Source organism: Accipiter gentilis, chromosome 4 (genome assembly GCF_929443795.1).
Source record: "Accipiter gentilis chromosome 4, bAccGen1.1, whole genome shotgun sequence".
Classification (NCBI taxonomy): Eukaryota; Metazoa; Chordata; class Aves; order Accipitriformes; family Accipitridae; genus Astur; species Astur gentilis.
In genome coordinates this window covers 5,040,893-5,059,387 of record NC_064883.1, presented here as the reverse complement: position 1 = coordinate 5,059,387, position 18,495 = coordinate 5,040,893, and the positions used below count along the sequence as shown (strand labels likewise).

General features: G+C 40.4%; 1 protein-coding gene across 7 annotated transcripts in view; it reads right to left on the bottom strand.

Moving 5' to 3' along the window:
- The window catches only part of THRB (thyroid hormone receptor beta), a 176,662-nt gene that overhangs the window by 60,141 nt on the left and 98,026 nt on the right, over window positions 1-18,495 (bottom strand). Inside the window, exon 1 of one of the 7 annotated variants that reach the window (XM_049798428.1) lies at window positions 10,171-10,191. The exons of 5 other annotated variants lie outside the window; for them this stretch is intronic. The gene's annotated coding sequence lies outside the window, so the exon portion shown is untranslated. Of the gene's footprint in view, window positions 1-996; window positions 1,017-10,170; window positions 10,192-18,495 lie in introns of those variants that run through there. One more of the 7 variants, XM_049798429.1, reaches the window with a different exon arrangement.

The following is an 18,495-nucleotide window of genomic DNA, read 5'->3' as shown; positions in this document are numbered from 1 at the left end:
ATTTCAGCTGAGGATTTTCGAAAGGATGACTACTTCTTCTCAGAAGAGGCATATATCCTAATAAGTACAAACATTATAGATGCAGACCTGCTTTTGGGTGCAGACTGGAAACAAATCACATAGCGTCAGTGTTAACAATGGCCTTTCAGTATGTCCGATAAAGCAGTGATTTCTTTTTTTTTTTTTAAACCTCTCCTTGTCTGCTGCCTCATTTACAGCTAACAATAATAGAATCAGGCCCAGAAATTAAAAGTTTAATCACTGATGATTTTGCTATCCGTCCCAAGCAAACAACAAAAGTCCACAACCTTTTAACCTTTTCCATCCTATTTGCTAATTACGTATTTTGTAATTAACCCATTATGCATCTGTCATTGTGTTTTAAATTAAATCACTTTAATTGCTAGTAAATAGGGTTTATTTAGTTCCTGGTATGGTTGCACGGGGTCATGAGTGGGGAGCTGTTGAACCACTCTTGAGTTACAGGTGGCTCTCTGCAAAACTGCTGAAGTTGCTGAAGATAAGGAAGAGTTAAGCTGCTTTCCTTAGGTGATTTGATTTTAATGTCTAATGGCGTATTTCTAATGGACAAAAGTTTACTGCAAATATCAGAGGGCATTTTTATTCCTTGCATACAGATCACATTGGGCATTATTTTGTTTCTTGAAATAATTTTTAATAAAGGAATAATTATGCTAATAGTTCTAGAAAATGCCTATCACGATAATGCTTATTTTGCTGTATAGTAGAACTCTGTGAAACGCAGCACAACTTTATATTAACAGCTGAACTTCAAATAAAGAGAATAGAGAAGACCTAACACGTGGGACACAGGAAATTTTAAGTACGGAGCTAACAGTTAACAAACTTTAATATCTTCACATAACACCATAAAAGCTGAGGACAGACACAAGAGATTTTGTTCTCTGTAGCACAGCCCCCTTCTACCCCTTGCGTGACCTGACTCGCTTCGCTGATCCTGCAGAATATACTCACTTTTTTGCTGGGTTAGTTTTGCGCTGGGTTAGTGAGTTGAATCAGCCCTGTGAGGTGGCTGGCGAGCACTGCAGCTAGCACAAAGTAAGTGGCAGGAGCCCACAGCTGCAAGAAGGGAAGGGGAGGGAGATGACATTCACCCTGTCTCATAAAATGGCACCCTTGAGGAACACAGTACGCGTTTATGCCTTTCATAATAAACTAGGATATTTAGGACTCTGTGCATTGAAATTACTTTTTCATTGTTAAAGTAATGAAGGTTTCTGAAACACCTTTGAAGATTGTAAGTCTTGCACTAGGGAAAAAAACACTAAAGACAATACAATTCATTGTAACTTTTTTTTTTTTTTAAATTATATCCTTATACACTGAAGAAAGGCACTAAAAACTGCTTGCTCTATGTTCTAGAGAATGGCACTATGAATTGGTAAGGTCAGGCTTCCCTTTAGTACTAAATAAAGTCAAGAACGTAGTACTGATTAGACATGAACTAGAATTTCCAGCAAGAACCCAAGCCCACACCTTTGCTCTGTTACCTAAACATAACTATGGGTCAAATAAATAAATGAAGTCCACACATATGAAAGCTGACAGATTTAGCAAGATGAACTTCCCACATAGACATTCTTCTGAGAATTCATTAACAATACTAAAATCCAAGATTAGCCTAGATGTTAAATATTTTCTTCCCTGCTCCTACCAGAAAAAAAGTAAGTGTACGGAATTATAGGTGGGTTCAGAGCACAGCTTCATAAGACCTACATAGCTCTTCCAAAAGACAGTCCCTGTGTCCAGTGAGGAAGCTGTAATTAACCTTTGAAGCTTGCTATGTCATCTATGTGTTTTTTTACCTTTGGCTACGGGCTACCAAGACACAGCACATGGCTGGAAGATTCTGGTGCCGCATTTTCTTGCTGCCAGCCTTCTGCCACTACATGCATTCATCCTGACGCCTTCCTCACTGATCTGAGTAACTCCACACCTCCACAGGCAGCACACCTTGCCGCTCCTTCGTCTTTGCAGCATACTTCAGCAGAGTACCCCACCTCTGCGTTCACTTTGCTAGCACTTCCACTGTGAGACAAGGCTTACAGGTGCGGAGGAAGGTGAGGGACTGCAGAATGATGCAAAGGAGAACAGGAGACATAGTGGTGACTTACAAATTTTTAATGAGGAGCCTTTGGATGGCCTTCAGGGACAGCAGGGCCTGTCAGAGAGAAGCCATCAAAAGCTCAAGAAATAGATAAATCTGTTGTATAGAGAGGAAGGATGAAATCGGAAAGCTTACGTTTCTGTAGAAAAGGGAAAGAGGGGCAAAGGTGCAGCAATAGAACTGAATTAAGACTCAGAAAGATATTCCTAACAGCTGTGTTCTGAATATGCTTTAATATCATATGACCCATCTTAATATGACCCATATGTGACCTATCTTGAGATGATGAGGCTCTGAGCAGGTGTTCTAGAAGCTTAGACCAACAGAGAAAACCAAACCACCAAAAGCAGCAGACAGCCTTGAGGGTGGCCCGCACATAGGTACACAGAGACAGGTCCATGCTGGAGACAACACACAAGCAGCCCAAGCCTCCAGGAGAATGGCAGGGAAAGAACGAGCAGAGGAAATTCAATTGTAAAGCCCTGTTCCGCACCGCCGGCTTCGCCTGAGGTGTGAGTTGGACTTCTGCAGCTTTCGCTTTCCCTGGTTTGCCAGTTGTTGGCTTCCTACCCTCAGATCTTTCCAGTTTCACCACTGCCTGCATTCAACCCCTAACAGAGGTAAAGTATTTGGGACTTAAGGCATGTATTTATCGAAGCAGTAACATTAGGGGTCCTGAGAGGGCAGAGGGAGATCAGTATGGAAGCAGCATCCTGCCATTGTCCTAAGCAAAACCCTGGTACGAGCAGATACACTCTCCCCAGCGAGCGCACCAAAAATTACCTGGGGAAATCTTATCCACACCTTTTATTAAGTTCATTAAACTCTCAATACCATACTGCTTCCTGATGGCTTTGTGACTGAGGTAACACGTGGGTATCAATCAGAGTTTCTTGGCTCTCCTGAGTTAGTGGGATGGGCCAGGCTTTTCTTTTCAAACATAATTCTCTCCTCTCTCCCTTCTCCTCCCTTACAATTTGAAAATTTTCCAATTAATCTCCCTTTCTGTTCTAGCTTCTAATTTTGTACGTGTGAATGTATAACACGTACATTAAACTGGACGCTGCATTTCATTCCCGAGGATATCAGATCCAGGGGCTCCACTACCAAACGCCAAAGCCATGGCCCCAATGACTCGATCTTTGTCTACTGCTCCTGGTCTGTCTGCCACCTGAAGAACAGATCCTCGAGGAAAGTAGCTGCAAGGAGGGGCAATCAACATTCAAAGAAAACTTTGTTTTAAGACACCCAGCACAGATGACTTCAAAGGTTAGCAGGAAGATACTGAATCTGACCTGGTACGGAGCCCCAGAAGCAAGACAGCGATAAAACAGGGTGTGCTCCCAGCAGCGCATCATATTGGACAGATTCAAAGAATTGGAGAGTTTTCTGTTCTAAAGCTCTATATAAACACACTGCACTAGTAAGGGATGGAAGACACAAATGTGAGGATTATCCAAGTCAAGCTACCAGATGAGTTCTCTCTAGTTATCTCAGGAAAAATTGCCCTGAAAATGCAGACGATAAAGAAGCCAGAGAGCCATGGGAGAAGACACAAGCAAAATGACTCCTGAACACAAGATGAAAATTGCTACTTTTTCAGTGGACTTCGTTCCTCCATTTAGCATCATCTCTATTTAACTGATATGCCGTTTGATTTTAGCCAGACACTCAGAGACAGGTTTTATGCCACCCGCATCAATCAGGAGAAGCAGAATGGGATGTCATCTCTGCATTGCTGATACTGAGGCTTCCTATGATTTATCTCAGCAGCATCACATAGATATTGAAAAGGACAGTGGAAATACATGATCTTACAAGTGATATGCCACATACTTCCCACTAGGCTTATCTGGAAACATGCTAAAAAAGCATCAGAGACATTCTTTTCCTGTTGCTTTCCATAGTGGCTTGAGCAGTAAAATATTAGGTGTCAAAAGCGACACACCAATCTAAATCAAGGATGTAAGCATCTTCCCATCCAATGGTGGGAAGGAAGTAATCTATCAGAGCAATTTTAGAATTAATAAGTTTCGTAAGTATTAATATATGGATCTAATCTACATTCAATGTTATCCAAATTACCTTGTGCTGAAAGAACAAGTTCTGTATAATGAAGAGAAACAAGCGAAGCTCACAGAAAAATAATTAAAGCTGGGAGTTGCAATGGGAATTGGAGTCAGCACTGCCTCATGTTCCATGTTGAAAATTTATTCTTACGGTAACCCAGCTTCCTCTCATCCATAAGGTGGAGATGATAATACTCACTTCAGTTCCAACAGTATGCCAGTAAGATCTACAGATAAGCCATCAGAATTGCTATTATTAATATTATATATGCTTGGCATGCATTTTTTTACTTAAAAGCAGTTTTATAAATTGCATTTCTGGTCTACTCCCAGTGTTTTGGGGATCACTTTTTTAGACTTCAGAAAAGGTATTCTCAATTTATTTACTACATTTGGGCATATTCTTTGCCATTGACTTTAATTCTATTTTACAGCTTATTAGTTTTATGGGATTTTGTTCTCTGTATGATGTGGGAACACAGTAGCGCAATCATTCAACAAACACCAGTTTTACCAACCAGCCAGATTTAACAGGCTATTTCTTGTTGTATCCTATAAACACAGTGAGCAGCCAATCTGATATTTAATGATGCAAACCATAAGCAGAGGTAGTGTTTTGTGCCAAGATACAGTATGTGGAGATTGCAAAAGCTCATAGTGAAATTTCTGTGGAAAAAAAATTACAGCATAGAGGTTTCTGAGTTGTTCTTTTGTGCAAATCAAAACAGAGTATCTTTACTAAATAAAGCAGATAGATTAATTAGAACTCCCCTGAAGATACTGACAGAATGAGAGAACACCTCATACTGTCCATGGAAGGTATGTGCAACCAACTGTGCTTTTTATGGGAATGGTTGATAAGAACAGGATTTCCAGATTTATTTTCATGTTCTGCCATCCACTAAGAGACTTTCATCTGAATGATAAAGCAGTTTGATTATAAGGGAAGCACAAAATGTACTAGCTTCTAAAGAGGGCTTATTTTTTAGTATCTGTGAAGTTGTTGAAGAATCTTACATAAGAAGTTATTTATAATGACTTAAAATTAGAATTTTCTTTGAGGTATCCTAACCAAATTACAGAAAAAAAGATTTGTGAAACAGGATGAGGTAGGTTTTAAAACCAGCTGCTTTTTTAAAATGTCTTTGTAGATCTCTCAAAAGTGATATGGGTATACTGTTAGCATTTTTCTGAACAGGAAAAAACCCTACAGCTTTATAGTCCAGGGTACAGTAGACTACAAAGTGCTGTCCTTGCTCACATACAGACAATAAAATGGAACAAAAAAAAGTCGTAAAAATTCAAAATGAAAAAGCAGAGTTGCCAGTAATGACCTGACTCTCAGCTCCTGAGTGCTTGAAGTTGACAGTACTGGATCACTGGAAATGCTTTAGTAACACAGACATCTCTTCTCTCCTAAACAAACTGACATCACTACAATCCATCAATTTGCTGGCATTCACAACCACACTGGGCTTTATTTCTGAGCTATTGTGGTCAACAGCTATAGCCAAAGTATCTGTCTCTCTTCCAGTTCTCTTTTTTTAAAATCATACATCCTTTTACTTCATTTTACATGTATTTCTTCCTTTTGGTCTTATTCATCCTTACACTTTTTCGTAGAGTAATGGGCTACAATTCATGAAAACCCTGTGCAGCTGTAGAAATAAATATTCTGTTTTATCCTCCAGGACAGATTTAAGATGTCATTGTCAGCTTTAGGATAACTGTCTGTATTAGTCATCCTGCCAGCATTAAGATAGTAAGAGAAAAGATAAGGGTCTGCTGGAAGGCCCACTGAAGCAGAGGGAGTCTTTCGATTGACGTCAGCTGTTTTGTACCACGTTCTTCTAGCATGGATTAGGACACAAAGAAGAGCTTCTCATGCCAAATTCTGTACTTACTTCTTCATGTGCACTCAATTTTATTGAGCAGGCTCAATACAGTCTACTGGGACCATCAGTCCTCCAACCTTTATACAACTTTTACCTTGCTTTATACACTCTGTCTGGGCAGGGAGCCAGGCCTTCATATTTTACAAAGGAAAGCCTTCTCCTCTGCCCACCTGAGTTTATTCCTTCACTTCACCCTCTTATTTACTGGACTTCCTTCACCAGGTACAAAGAGGTCGGTCCTTTGTTGGACATCTACCCTTTGGAAAAAATAAGACCACTAATAAAAGACGGCTTTTTCAAAATCAAGCCCAAAATATTTGCATCATTTAGGGATGTTACCTTTAGGGACAAAAGGGTCTGCCTGCCGAGCGCCGGAGCCCAGACCCCTTTGACATCTTGCCAAATTGGCTCGTGCCTGCCGTTTTCATGTGAGTTGTTGCCCTCGGCCACAGGTCATGCGGCCACTGGCAATGCTTCGGCCACCGCTCTCCCGCTCCCACAGCAGCGCCCAAGGTCTGTTTTCCTTCTGATGCTGAAAACTTCCTGCAGGATCCAAGATGCTGATCCCAACCCATCTTTGAAGTCAGCGTGGGAATCCCTATCCTTAGGGAAGACACCAGGTGGGCAGAGTGACGCTGCCAACGCTGCTAACAAAAGCGATGAATAGCTGGATTTCACTGATGGGTGAAGGGGAGCTTGGCGAGAAACGGACGAGTGTCACAGATGAGGGAAGAGGACCTGCTAGAGAATACAACCATGCAGGGCCACCAGGGCCTATCATGTCACCTAAGGCCAGGATTACCTAGGCAACAGTGGCCGAAAAAACAAGTTGTGGAAAAAACCCCAAGTTGTGGATGTGGAAAAAAAGGGATCAGGGAGGGAAAAAGCAATTAAGGGCAGGTTCTTTATTTGGGAGGAGACTGGAGTGGAGAAAAAAGGTACAAGGGCAGAAAAGAGGAGGGCCAAGAAATGGCAAAAGGGATAACAGCAGATGCAAATAACGTTAACTGGGGCTGCTTAGGGGTATCTATCAGGTGGCCATGCCCTTGACTACTGCAGCCCGTTGTCCTAAATCAGAACAACGAACCAAGCCTGTTGTTCTGAGCACACTGTGTGCGCCAACCTGCTGGCACGGTTGGGAGGACCGGGTGGAATGGGTGCAAGGGAAGATCCGAGGTGGATGGATCAAGCATCCGAGATTGCCATAGCGGTGCCCGTGCCAGGCCTGACAGCTTCAGCCTCTTCCCGACCTCCTCCTCCTCACGCACGCACCAGCAGAAGGAAACCCTCTCCCACCAACGTCATCTCTCCAAGATGGCTTGGCCTAAACCAACAGAGGCAGTGGCAATAGCTTCATCTGTATTAGGGGCTTTGCCAGAATAATTTCACTTGCTAGGAGGGGACGATTAATTTTATATGCCTGTACACAACATATATCTGCTGGCAAAATCATCCAAAGTCACTTCACTGCTTGCTTAGTCCCAAAGAAGGACTTAAAATTCAGTGAGTGGCAGAGCGGGTAATGAAACTGAATTGCACCTATTTCTTCAAGAAAATGCTACATGAAACTATTGCGTTCTTACATTGAAAGCATTATTTTTGTGACAATAGGGACTAGGTGAAAACAGAAGTCTCTTCCTTTCAAATTGTTTTTTCCACTGACACTTTTCTAAAATAACCCTTAGATTTTTTTTTCAGCTAGTTTCATACAGACAGAGTTTCCCTTGGCAGTATTACCGTCTTCAGATACCACACAAACTATCCTTAAAAAGACTATGTAGCGTATTATCCTCAAACATATATGAATCCAAATAACCCCCACTCTGAGTGCAGACTACTGATGCTGACGGGTAAAATAACTAAGGCTTAGTCTTCCAGCAGACAGATGTGCTGCCTTTGGGTGCTGGCTATGCTTCTGAAGCTTTGCTTCAAATACAAAGTCAGATATTGGAAAGGAAAAAGAATTCATCTATGAGAGTCACTATCTTCAAAAATAAAAAGGGGAGTCCTACAATTCTCAACTGGTGATAGACAAAAAGAAGAAAAAGGGGCTTGTTCATTAAGGAGAAGACTTAATAAAATCCAGAGACTAGCTTGTAGAAAGAAATCTGACTGGCTCCACACCAAGACATCTACAGTGGATATAAACCCAGGAACTTCACTAAATATATTGCCTCTTACTCACTACAAGATTTTTTTAATGAAACACTGTTCCATTTTCTCAGAGACAGTGACTGAATCGCCACTGAATAGCACCCCCTGTGTTCATAGCACATTTACAGCTGAGCAAAGCACTGTTAAATGCTACAAATGCAAAGAGTTGCACAAAGCAGCGTAACACTGAGGAATCCAGGCACTACCAGAAAGAATCTGGGATTTGGGATGTTAGCCACTGCCAGCGTTTTTCTTATTTGGTTTAGCAGCCCACCAGAATATTTAACAATAACATACATTGTTTTTTAACACTGTCTCATGAAGAGGGCTATTTTATACGTAGTGCATTTTTCAGTAGGAATAAGATTTTAAGCTGCTAAAGAAAAAGCTCTATTTGTTGGGATTTGTGCATCCCTGAAATAGCCAACAGTTTGGAAGTAGGTCAACTACCTGCAGTGTCAAAAATCACATTTACAAGATAAATAACATAAAATAACCTGCATGCTTTTCTTGTTGTTGTTATTGCACTGTGGGGAAAACTTCTGACATGCAGGTAAAATGATTTTTATCTCTTATTAGAAAATATTGAATTCCCAACAGAATTGTAAATTAATTAAATTGGATGGAAAGAACTTGCACTGATCTAATTTTAAAAAACCCAAGATGAATATATGGGGATGCCCTTCCATAATTCCTAGCAGCAGTAATCACACTTCTCCAGGTTTTTGATCTAAAACTCAGAATTTATTTGGGACCCAGACATAACATTTGGTAGCTGTACACAAGAACAATCACAAGTGAAGCTCTTCTTTACAACGATCATCGGTTCCCTGTTTCAGATGGGTTGGATAAAGATGAGATTCCCAACTGAAACACTTTGACTTTGCAAAAGCAAAACACCGACAAGCAGTCTGATCCTGAATCATAGCCTGATCCTGTTCTCATTTAACTCAAGAGAACTTCTACCCACTGCTTATATTCTTCCACAGAAAAGCAGAGATAGCTCAAGGCAGCAGGCAAGGTAGGCAGCAGCCTAGAGCAGAAAGCTGCCTACACCACCAAGGAGAAGAGGATCACGGTGCTCATTTGCAATTCCACAGCCCTCACTAGTGTACTGTCTCACAACTCAAATGCGCTGATTGAGACCAACGACTTCAAATGAAATTTTACCAGGCTATGAGTACCCATTGTTTATAAGTCTCAGCTGCTCTGGAACTGGATAGCTGATTTCTGAAATATTCTTCTGTCTTACAAAATTTGTATTACCATGTAATTCACCTCCTGAAGAAATCTACGTTTTTACATATTCACCAAATGAACCCGCACTTGATGCTGGGGAATATTTGCTTCTCTCAGTATTCTTTCACAGCTGATGGATATTTTGTTTCGTTTTGTTCTGTTTTCTAAACCCATGTAAAACAACTCCAGGCCGATTTCAGTTCCATGCTGCACAGATTTCTCCCAGAAGAAATGGACATTTTTCTTTCTGTGGTTTCAGGGAACATTTAAACATTTTAAATAAAGAGAAGAACAGCTTCAGCATGAACACCGAGAACCCCCCCCGCCCCGTGGCCAATGCTACCTGCCTAGCAAGGAGGTGCAGAGCTGGAGATCAAATCAGAGAAGATGAGAGATGGGAATAGGAGAGCCTCAGTGCTTCCTCCTGCTTTCGGGAGATAGGGACATGTCTGACCTGCCTGGCTCCAGAAGTGAGCGCTGTCAGCCTAAATCCACTAGGTTAGGGGTGGGACTTAGCTTCCACTCCTCTCCAAGGCATCTCTCACTATGGGCAGCTGGAGCTGGTTCATGTGTAAGTGCCACAAGGAACCCCAGGAACTCAGCCTGAAATAATCTTCAGACTCTGAGAAACAGGTGTCACAAAGCAAAACCTTCACGCATTTACCTACAAAGGACTCCTGTACCGTACTTAGCATTTTGATCTCCAAAAAAAGTCATTGGTCCCTCCAGTGTGCAGATGTTCAGCTCCTTGAATGAATGTAGGGTAGAGCCCATATTCAGTTTGTTAGTCTTCTTTCATCCCCTCTTCATACAGACTCCTAACGTTTCATCTTTCTGGTCTTCCTTAAGAATCAGGAAATATAAAGAAATCAGTGGGAGTTTTTAAGCACTTTAGTTGCCAAAGTATGACTTGAATGGTTATAATATGTGATTCAACTCAAATGAGTCTGTGTCCTCACCATTTCAAGATTACACAAAAGATTACACTTCCTTAGAGCTGTTTGTATCGCCAAATCAGAAACTTCAAATGAAAATCTGGGATTTGCAAATTCTTAGTCAGAAACCATAGCAAGCTCTCCAAACAAAAGCATGTAGAAAACAATTTCACCAATAAAGAGGAAAACTTACCAGGAATCCATTGATTAGAAGACATCTGAGTTACTATTATTTAATTCAAGGGTTTTATATGATAATTATTTCTTGCTAAAAAATGAGGGGGGCTGTTAAAGGTGTCACAAAAGCATTGTCAGGGTAACTATGAAAAAATATCCTTGGATGTTGCCAAGAGAACTGGGAACATTTTTAGAGGGGAGCATATTCAGATCTGTCTTCCCACATGGGAATACTTTCCCAAAATAAGGTCAATGGTGGATTCCCACTTTAGGGCTTCAGTCTTCTAGCAATGGTCAGTCCACAAGCATTTGCATGAACTCTGATTTGCAGATACAAACCTGAAGTTTTTGCATATTTCTGTAGCTGGTTGCAAAGGATTTTCATTTCAGTATAATGCCACATTACTGAGTAAGTGCTAATGCTCTCACTCCTTCTCTATATTGCTATTACAAGTCAGTCTGCTGGTAAGGAAATCTGGGTTCGTTAATCTTGCCAATACTCTGCACTGTGTCATGCGCTGCTCATTAGGAACCATGGGCAACCAGACTGTCTCAGCTGATCAGTTATAAAAGTTACAGGAGCCTTTCCCATCTCTCTGGTAGTAAAGACATGAAGTCTGCCACTATTGCAATTCTCTTCAGAAGAAGAAAAGCAGCAAGTGCTAATTAAATAAGGTGCCATGGTAGGCTGTACAGCAAATGGCATTCAGAATGAACGTTGGAGTGTGAAGGACGGAAGGCTTGTTTCCTCTTTCCAAGAAACAGAGCAGAAAGTTAAACACCAAATAACCTCTCTGAAATAGTACAATCTGCATGTATTTTCCCAATTTGTGTATAGCAAATGAAACACCCTTAAGCCTTGTGTTAAGAACTTAACTGCAGCTTTCAACAGGCTTTTAGCATTTCGACAAGTCTGAAGTTCATTCTTTCAATGCAGGCATCAGCTCCAGTCCAGCAGCGGATTTACTTTGTCTGTCCATATGGACATGCTAGAAGTGTGGGTACTGCTGTAATTCATGAACAGGATTTACAATAAGTGCAAGGTGAAGTAGTGAAGGACAGGGAAGTTTGAAAGGGTTTTCATCTTATAGGGTTTTATATAAATTCTGGTATACTAGAGGTTACCTATCAAGACTGCTATATCATGTCTTTCTTACATGAGACAAAGTGAACACCTCACCAGGTGGGACCAAGGGAGATTTGCTAGTTGGTGTACATCTCTTGTAAATCCAGACCCATTTATGCTAGCTTCAAACGCCACACCTACCCTAAGCAACCTCTTTTAATTAGAGTGTTTTTCCCAATACAGAGTTCTCTTACTGCAAATTCAACTCCCAGTGTCCTGCTATATCCACAAGCGATGCTGGCTTTCCCTCTTCTTCGTAGCTAACTTTTATGCATTTCATGAGAACTATTACCACAGTCTTCCCAACCATATTTTGCAACACTAAGCAGCTGTGTTTCGCTAAACCTTTACTTTGAACTCAAGCTTCCCAAGCCTTTGATATTTCTTGATACTCCTGTCTAGACTCTCTCCCTGTTGCTCATTATCTCTCCTACAATACGAAACTGGAGTGGGTACTCCACCCGGGACCTCAGCAGGACAACGTAGTTACGCACATATTTTTCAGTCATTACTTAGGGCAATCTACACATTAACTATTCCAGATTATTTCCTCTGGAGAAAGTCTGCTTTCAGTTTAAACTAAACTATGTAGAGATCACACTGAAAGAGGAATAAAAGCGTCCATTTATGTAGCTCACCTGGAGTAGCGACTCCATCTCAAGTTTTTAGCTGACGTTTTTCCAAATTAATGTTGTCAGTATGTGCACACAAGCAAATGTATGCATCCCCCTGTTTCAGACCTGATGTCTAGATCTATCCTGCATAAGATGGTTAAACTTTCAACAGTTCTGCACTTTACTGACAGCTACCAAAGACGGAAGGAGAACGTCAGTCGGCATTTCTGAAAATAAGACTTAGCTTTGCAAGACCATCTTTTTCAGCTAACTGGAAGCTATCTAGATTTATTTTTATTATTGTAATGGATATTTTTATTATTGTAATGGATTAGATGTCATTATTGTTCACCTAAGAATATATTTAAATGAAGTCTTAAATGTTATTTTATGGGATTAATCAACACATCACAGCACCAATTTTAATTCACAGCGCAGAAAAGGTCAGTATGCAAATGCAATATGCTAAAAATGGATCTGCTCTGAGTAATGCCCAATCAAGTTAATGAAACTACATCCTGAAGACAAAGTTTAGCTTTTTGTTTTACCTCTGATATTTTGAATCTGTTCTATAGACTAATGCTTGATTCAAAATGTCAGGGAGAAAAATGAGAAATTAAGTAATGCAGAAATAACATTTTCTTTCATTATGCACAATCTATTTATACAGTGGCAATCTTTGCATTACTTTTTCCATGAAAAAACACGCTGATTATCAATCAAAGTTTATTCTGCTTTTCTTCAACTTCAATCTTTTTCTATTTAAATTGGGGTATATATGTAAATTGTAAAATTACTTATTGTTTCTATATATATTAAACGAACTTCAGAGCAACATTAGCATAACCTATCTTTTTTTTTTGTATCAGGGAAGCAATAATCTTTTAAGCTATTTGAATGCGACTACATAATTCTGAAGAACAGTCTGATCAGTATGAACTTGAGACTTTTGTAGGTGAGAAAGAATTTTGCAAATTTTTTTTGTTAGAAACTGGGAACTTTTAACAACATATAAAACCATAAGTAAAATGACCCAAAGACCAATGACTGCATGAATGCATGATTATAATATTTTTCTTCTATTATATATCTGAAATGTTCAGCCGGATGGGGAGGGAAAAGTGGAAATCATTAAGTGCAGTATGCATACCACACTTAATGTGCAAGTTTGTAACTAAGAGAACAACTGAAATACATACAAAACATGTAACAGTTATTGTACCTGCAAAGTACCTATGGCAAACTGGTTAATTTTACATATTTATGGACACAATACTGGTGCTTAATAGCTACAGGCACAAGTTTTGCTGGGTAAAATTGCTCAGGAATAAATACAGGATTTGGTAGGTTTAACAGTTGTATGCACATACATCTAAATCCACCCATTCAAAAAGTCCTTTGAGACTAACACATCCTGGAATAAAACATTATGGAAGACAGGCATGCTACAGCAAAGTACACATTACTTTGCCCAGCTGAACTATTCTTATTTATTAAGGAGGGCTTCCATTTGGCATAAAGCTACTGACATTTGTAATTCTTCCTAGCACAAGATTTCATACAGATAGGCCTTTACTTGTTTTATCTTTCAGATATGCTCTTCATGTTTTTCTTTCTTAATTACCTGTAGAGATTACCTGCTAGATCCTTCCATCAAAGTGTTACAATATTGATAGGCATTAATATTGGAAAAATAGGAATAAAATTCAGAGCCTATCTTCATTTGTTCTTCAGTATTACAGGGTTTCTAGATCACGTCAGAAAAAGATGCATCTAAGGATGGAAAATATTGTGCTGTTATACGTGCTCTAACACTACAGACATGAAAGTCACGCAGGTCAGAATAAAGATTGCATCACTTGAATGCAGTCCTATGTAGAGTGAAACATGGAGAATATGGCATTTTTCTCTGTCCCCTTCCTAAAAATTCCCAATGTTTGTTTTTGACATCTGATGGGCATTCAGCCGTTATCTTTATAAAAGCATCTATTAAATACTAGCACTTTTTTCCCTGAGTGGTTGCAACTTCACTATGACTGTAATTCTTTTAAAAATATTAACATTTACTGTCATTGAATTTCCTCTGCCCTCTTATTACTCAGTCACACTCAATACTGTGAGATCCTTCTACAACTCTTCTCAGTTGACTCTAGTGCTGTCAGCAGGCTTTATTACTTCAATATTAACCCCCTTTTCCATATGTTGAACCACCCAGATGCTTGGACTGATGCCTACCGGACTCCATTGGTGACTTCCCCCCATTGTAAAACTTGACCACTTACTCCCTGTTGCTTCCTAACTTTTAACCTGCTATTAATTCACAACAGGAGTTTTCCTTTCATCGCACGGCAGCTTTAATTCTTTATAAGCCTTCAGGAAAGAACCCTATTGAAAACTTTCGGAAATCCAAGTAGATTATAACCGGATCACATTTTTTCCCCAAATCACTGCCTCCCTTGGAGAACCGATAGACTTGTGAATTTTGACCTCTCTCTGTTAAGCCATGCTGCTTAGCCTGCACAATGAACAACACAATCCTAAATTACAACTGACTCCCTGTTCCCGTTCATTCCACCCCACAGCACTAAACTGTAGCTGTGGTTTGATAGCACTCATCACCCCCATCAGCTCTTTATGCACACGTGACAGAGTTTGGCTGTCAGAAAAGGAAGAGTTATGAATTATGGAAAAAAATCTTTTACAAGATTAGTTCCCATACCCGTTTTTAACTTCCTTCTTTCTCCAATGCAATAAAAATGAATGCAGGTGTGGGAGAGGGGAGAAAGCTCTTGAAATGGAAAAGGTAGCTTCCTTTTAGTTCATTGCAAAGGAAACCAACAAGCCTACTACCAAGGGAGTAGCCCAAATTGACGGCTTCCAAGCTCACAGGTGGCTTCCAAGCTTCAGCGGACAAAGGAGAAGGACATTTCCAATGAGGTTCCCGAAGGAAATAAAGTTTATTGGAGTGGCTGTGCACCACTCCACTGTCGCCTTCCCTCCCTCTGCCCCGCACCTTCTGCCCGTTGGATGGCTTTCGCCCAGCTCGACAGGAACACCGAGGACACCGAAGTCTGAAAAACCTGTAGGTTCTGGCAAGTGCCATGGCAAGGTGGGAGCTGGATGCAGGGGAAGAGAAGCCGGTGGCACCTCCCTCGAGTGGGAAGCCGGGAGGAGCAGACCACTCATCAGCTGTGGACAGAGGAGGAGGAGGAGGAGGAGGAGGAGGAGGAGGAGGAAGAGGAGGATGCCGCAGCAGCACCCAGCCTGGGGTGACCCGCAGCGCAGCTAGGAAGGAATGGGGTGTAGTGCACAGTTTGGTGGGTTTGTGCCTAGTTCCTCTCCACGTCTGACAAAAACCCTTCCTGCTGATGTTGTATTTGTTGCCGATGTCTCGTTAGACAAAGTCTCAAGAAAAGCCGGTTTGGGGAACTGGGGTCATGCACCCCCTGGACCTCCAGCCTCTCAGAGAAGCTGGAACATAGGTGCAGCCGGGGACCCTGGGATAGCCAGGCGTAGCCGAGAGGGGTGCAGGGCCACCGGCTCCCGGGGGTCAGGGAGCGTTGTCCTACCCACTGGCTTAGGCAACAACCAGGCACCTCACTACAGGGCAGTCTGTCAGGAATGAAAACAGGGTCATCAGGGAACTGTCCCCTGGGTCTAGCACAGGCTTATCTAACCCAAGAGGGTTTGAACTGAACTTTTCATTCAGAAAATTGTAATTTTCCATTTCAAATTTCATCGTGACACTGTTAACAGAGCTCTAATGTATTTCACTTTGTGCTCTCGCATAGCAATAAAGCAGTTTTGTCACACTGTATCTGACACTGGAGCGGTAGGTATTGGCTGATGATTTAATATTGTGCTTTTACTGTCATGTCTAAAGAATTTTGGCTGGCTGGTAAAGCGGATAACAGACAAAGGCCAAAGTACAGTTATTCACACCCTGTTTTATGGTTTGGTTTTTCTCATGTTATGACATGAGATGCAAGAAACACAGCACAAAGGTTTCTATCTGCTAGAACAGAGAAATGCAGGATTCCTAACACAGAAGAAAAGTCCATGGTGATATATATTCCCATAGGTATTACAGTGCTTATCTTTTGAAATACTTACAACTATTTGAATATACTCATAGATACAGATACACGTATAGACACACAGAGAAAAACAGAAAAAGCTTATGTCTTATTCTAGATAGCAGTTGCAACATACTGAAAATGGTTCACTTGCAACATACTATATGCAACTAGCATGGCCTTTTAAAAGTGACTAAATTGTTACAGATTCAAAGAAATTATAAACAAATCAGCTAGTGCTTATTAGAAGGGATATTTTTTTCCTGGCTTTATAATTTTACAAAATAATTCTTATGGATCAATCTTGGTAAAAATACTTGAAAGCAGGACTATAAGAGCCACAGCCACCTTTCCTAAAGATGTTTTCCAAGCAAAATCCAGGTTCCAGTTCCCTGGATTCTAATGCTGGCAGCCAGTTACTTTTCCTGTAACAGTCTGAACAAGATCCCAAATCTGAAAAAATAACAAGCTCTAAGAATATTAAGGTCTAGAAATGCATGTTCCACGAAAACTTTTACTCTAAAGTAACCTTCAATTGCATATACATTTTTAAAGAAAGTCAAGGCAAGGTCTGAGCAAATCAAAGCGCAAAATTGGATGGGGGGGACACCTTCCACAAATTAAACTATTATACACTACAGAATTTTGTACAGACCCACAAATAGGTAGGTCAGAAAACAAAAACACATGAAAGCATTGAAAAGTGAAACAGTGTAGGTTTTAAGAGCCAAGATTAATCATCTCTCTTTCCTTTGAAAAAGAGCATTCCAAAAAGGCATCACCAAAATGCAAGTAAGACGCCACAATAAAAAGATGTATTATGTACCAACAAATACTTAGTGTTTGAAGAGACATCACAAAAACTGCATCACAGTCTTGAAATAGATACTTAATCCCACAGACAATCCTTAGTTTAACTGGGTACAAAGAAAAGTGGTTTAGATGTCACATTCTCTACGTTTAGCTCACAAAAACAGGCATTTGCCTTGAATTTTTTTTTCACTGCTGGTAACAAATCCAGAAGAATTTTGCTCTTTTTGTACATCAATGCATATCTTTGCTACATTAACCTGAAAGAATTTTCCATCCTGTATCTTTGAGCTGCACACATAAATATCAGAAGCAAATATCATAGATAAGAAGGAACCTAGTTTAGAAACAGACTTTCTGCCATGACATATCACAAGCAGAGAGTTAACTTTTACTTTCCAAATCACAAAATATTAAATACTGAAACATTCTTTGAAATGTTAACATTTAATTCTTTAATAGCATCCTCAGAGACTTCACAACTCTCACTTAATTTGAGGGTAATAGGTTACAGCAACTTATATCGCTGCACTGGACATAATTCTTTTTTTGTGTGCTTTTATGTTAAGCCAAAATTGCCTAAGTGCATATGACTAAGTTGGGGGGGGTGTGTGTGTTTTTTTGGTTTTTTTTTTTGGTTTTTTTTTTGTTTGTTTTTTTTAAGAATGTGTATACATTTAAATGAATGCTTTTGCTTTCTGCTTTGGTTTTCAACAAGTAGCATTTTTGACCATGCAGCGTCTCGCTATTGTTCCTGTCCGTACCCACCACATCTGCTCCACAGAACTTCCCAACATTTTTTTTTTTTCTGTAAATTGTGTTGTATTTGTATGCAAACCTTACACAGAACTGAAAAGAATTTAATGAAATGTCCTTGACAGCCCATCACAGAGCCCTGCTCTGTGTGTGAGAAGGTGGCAGTGATCTGACCCCGGCTGGGCTCTGCGTTTGCCTCTCCCTGCCTGGTTCTTGCAGAGGAGAGCCCACCAGAAAACTGCTGGCTTCTCTCTTTCAAAAAGCTCTCTAAATGCCACAGCTTGAAAAGCATGAAGAGGAACCATACATTTAGAAATCGATCCACCGGCTGCAGCAGAGCCTGCAAAAAGCAACGGAGAAAAAGAAAAGAGAGGACTCACCAAGATACATCCTGGCGTAGGAAGAACAGTTTTGGTAGCAACCCTCAACAGTCTGGAAGTTAATACTCTGCTTCTCTCCTCTTTTCCTTTCTCAGTCCCCCCACTCCTAATTTCC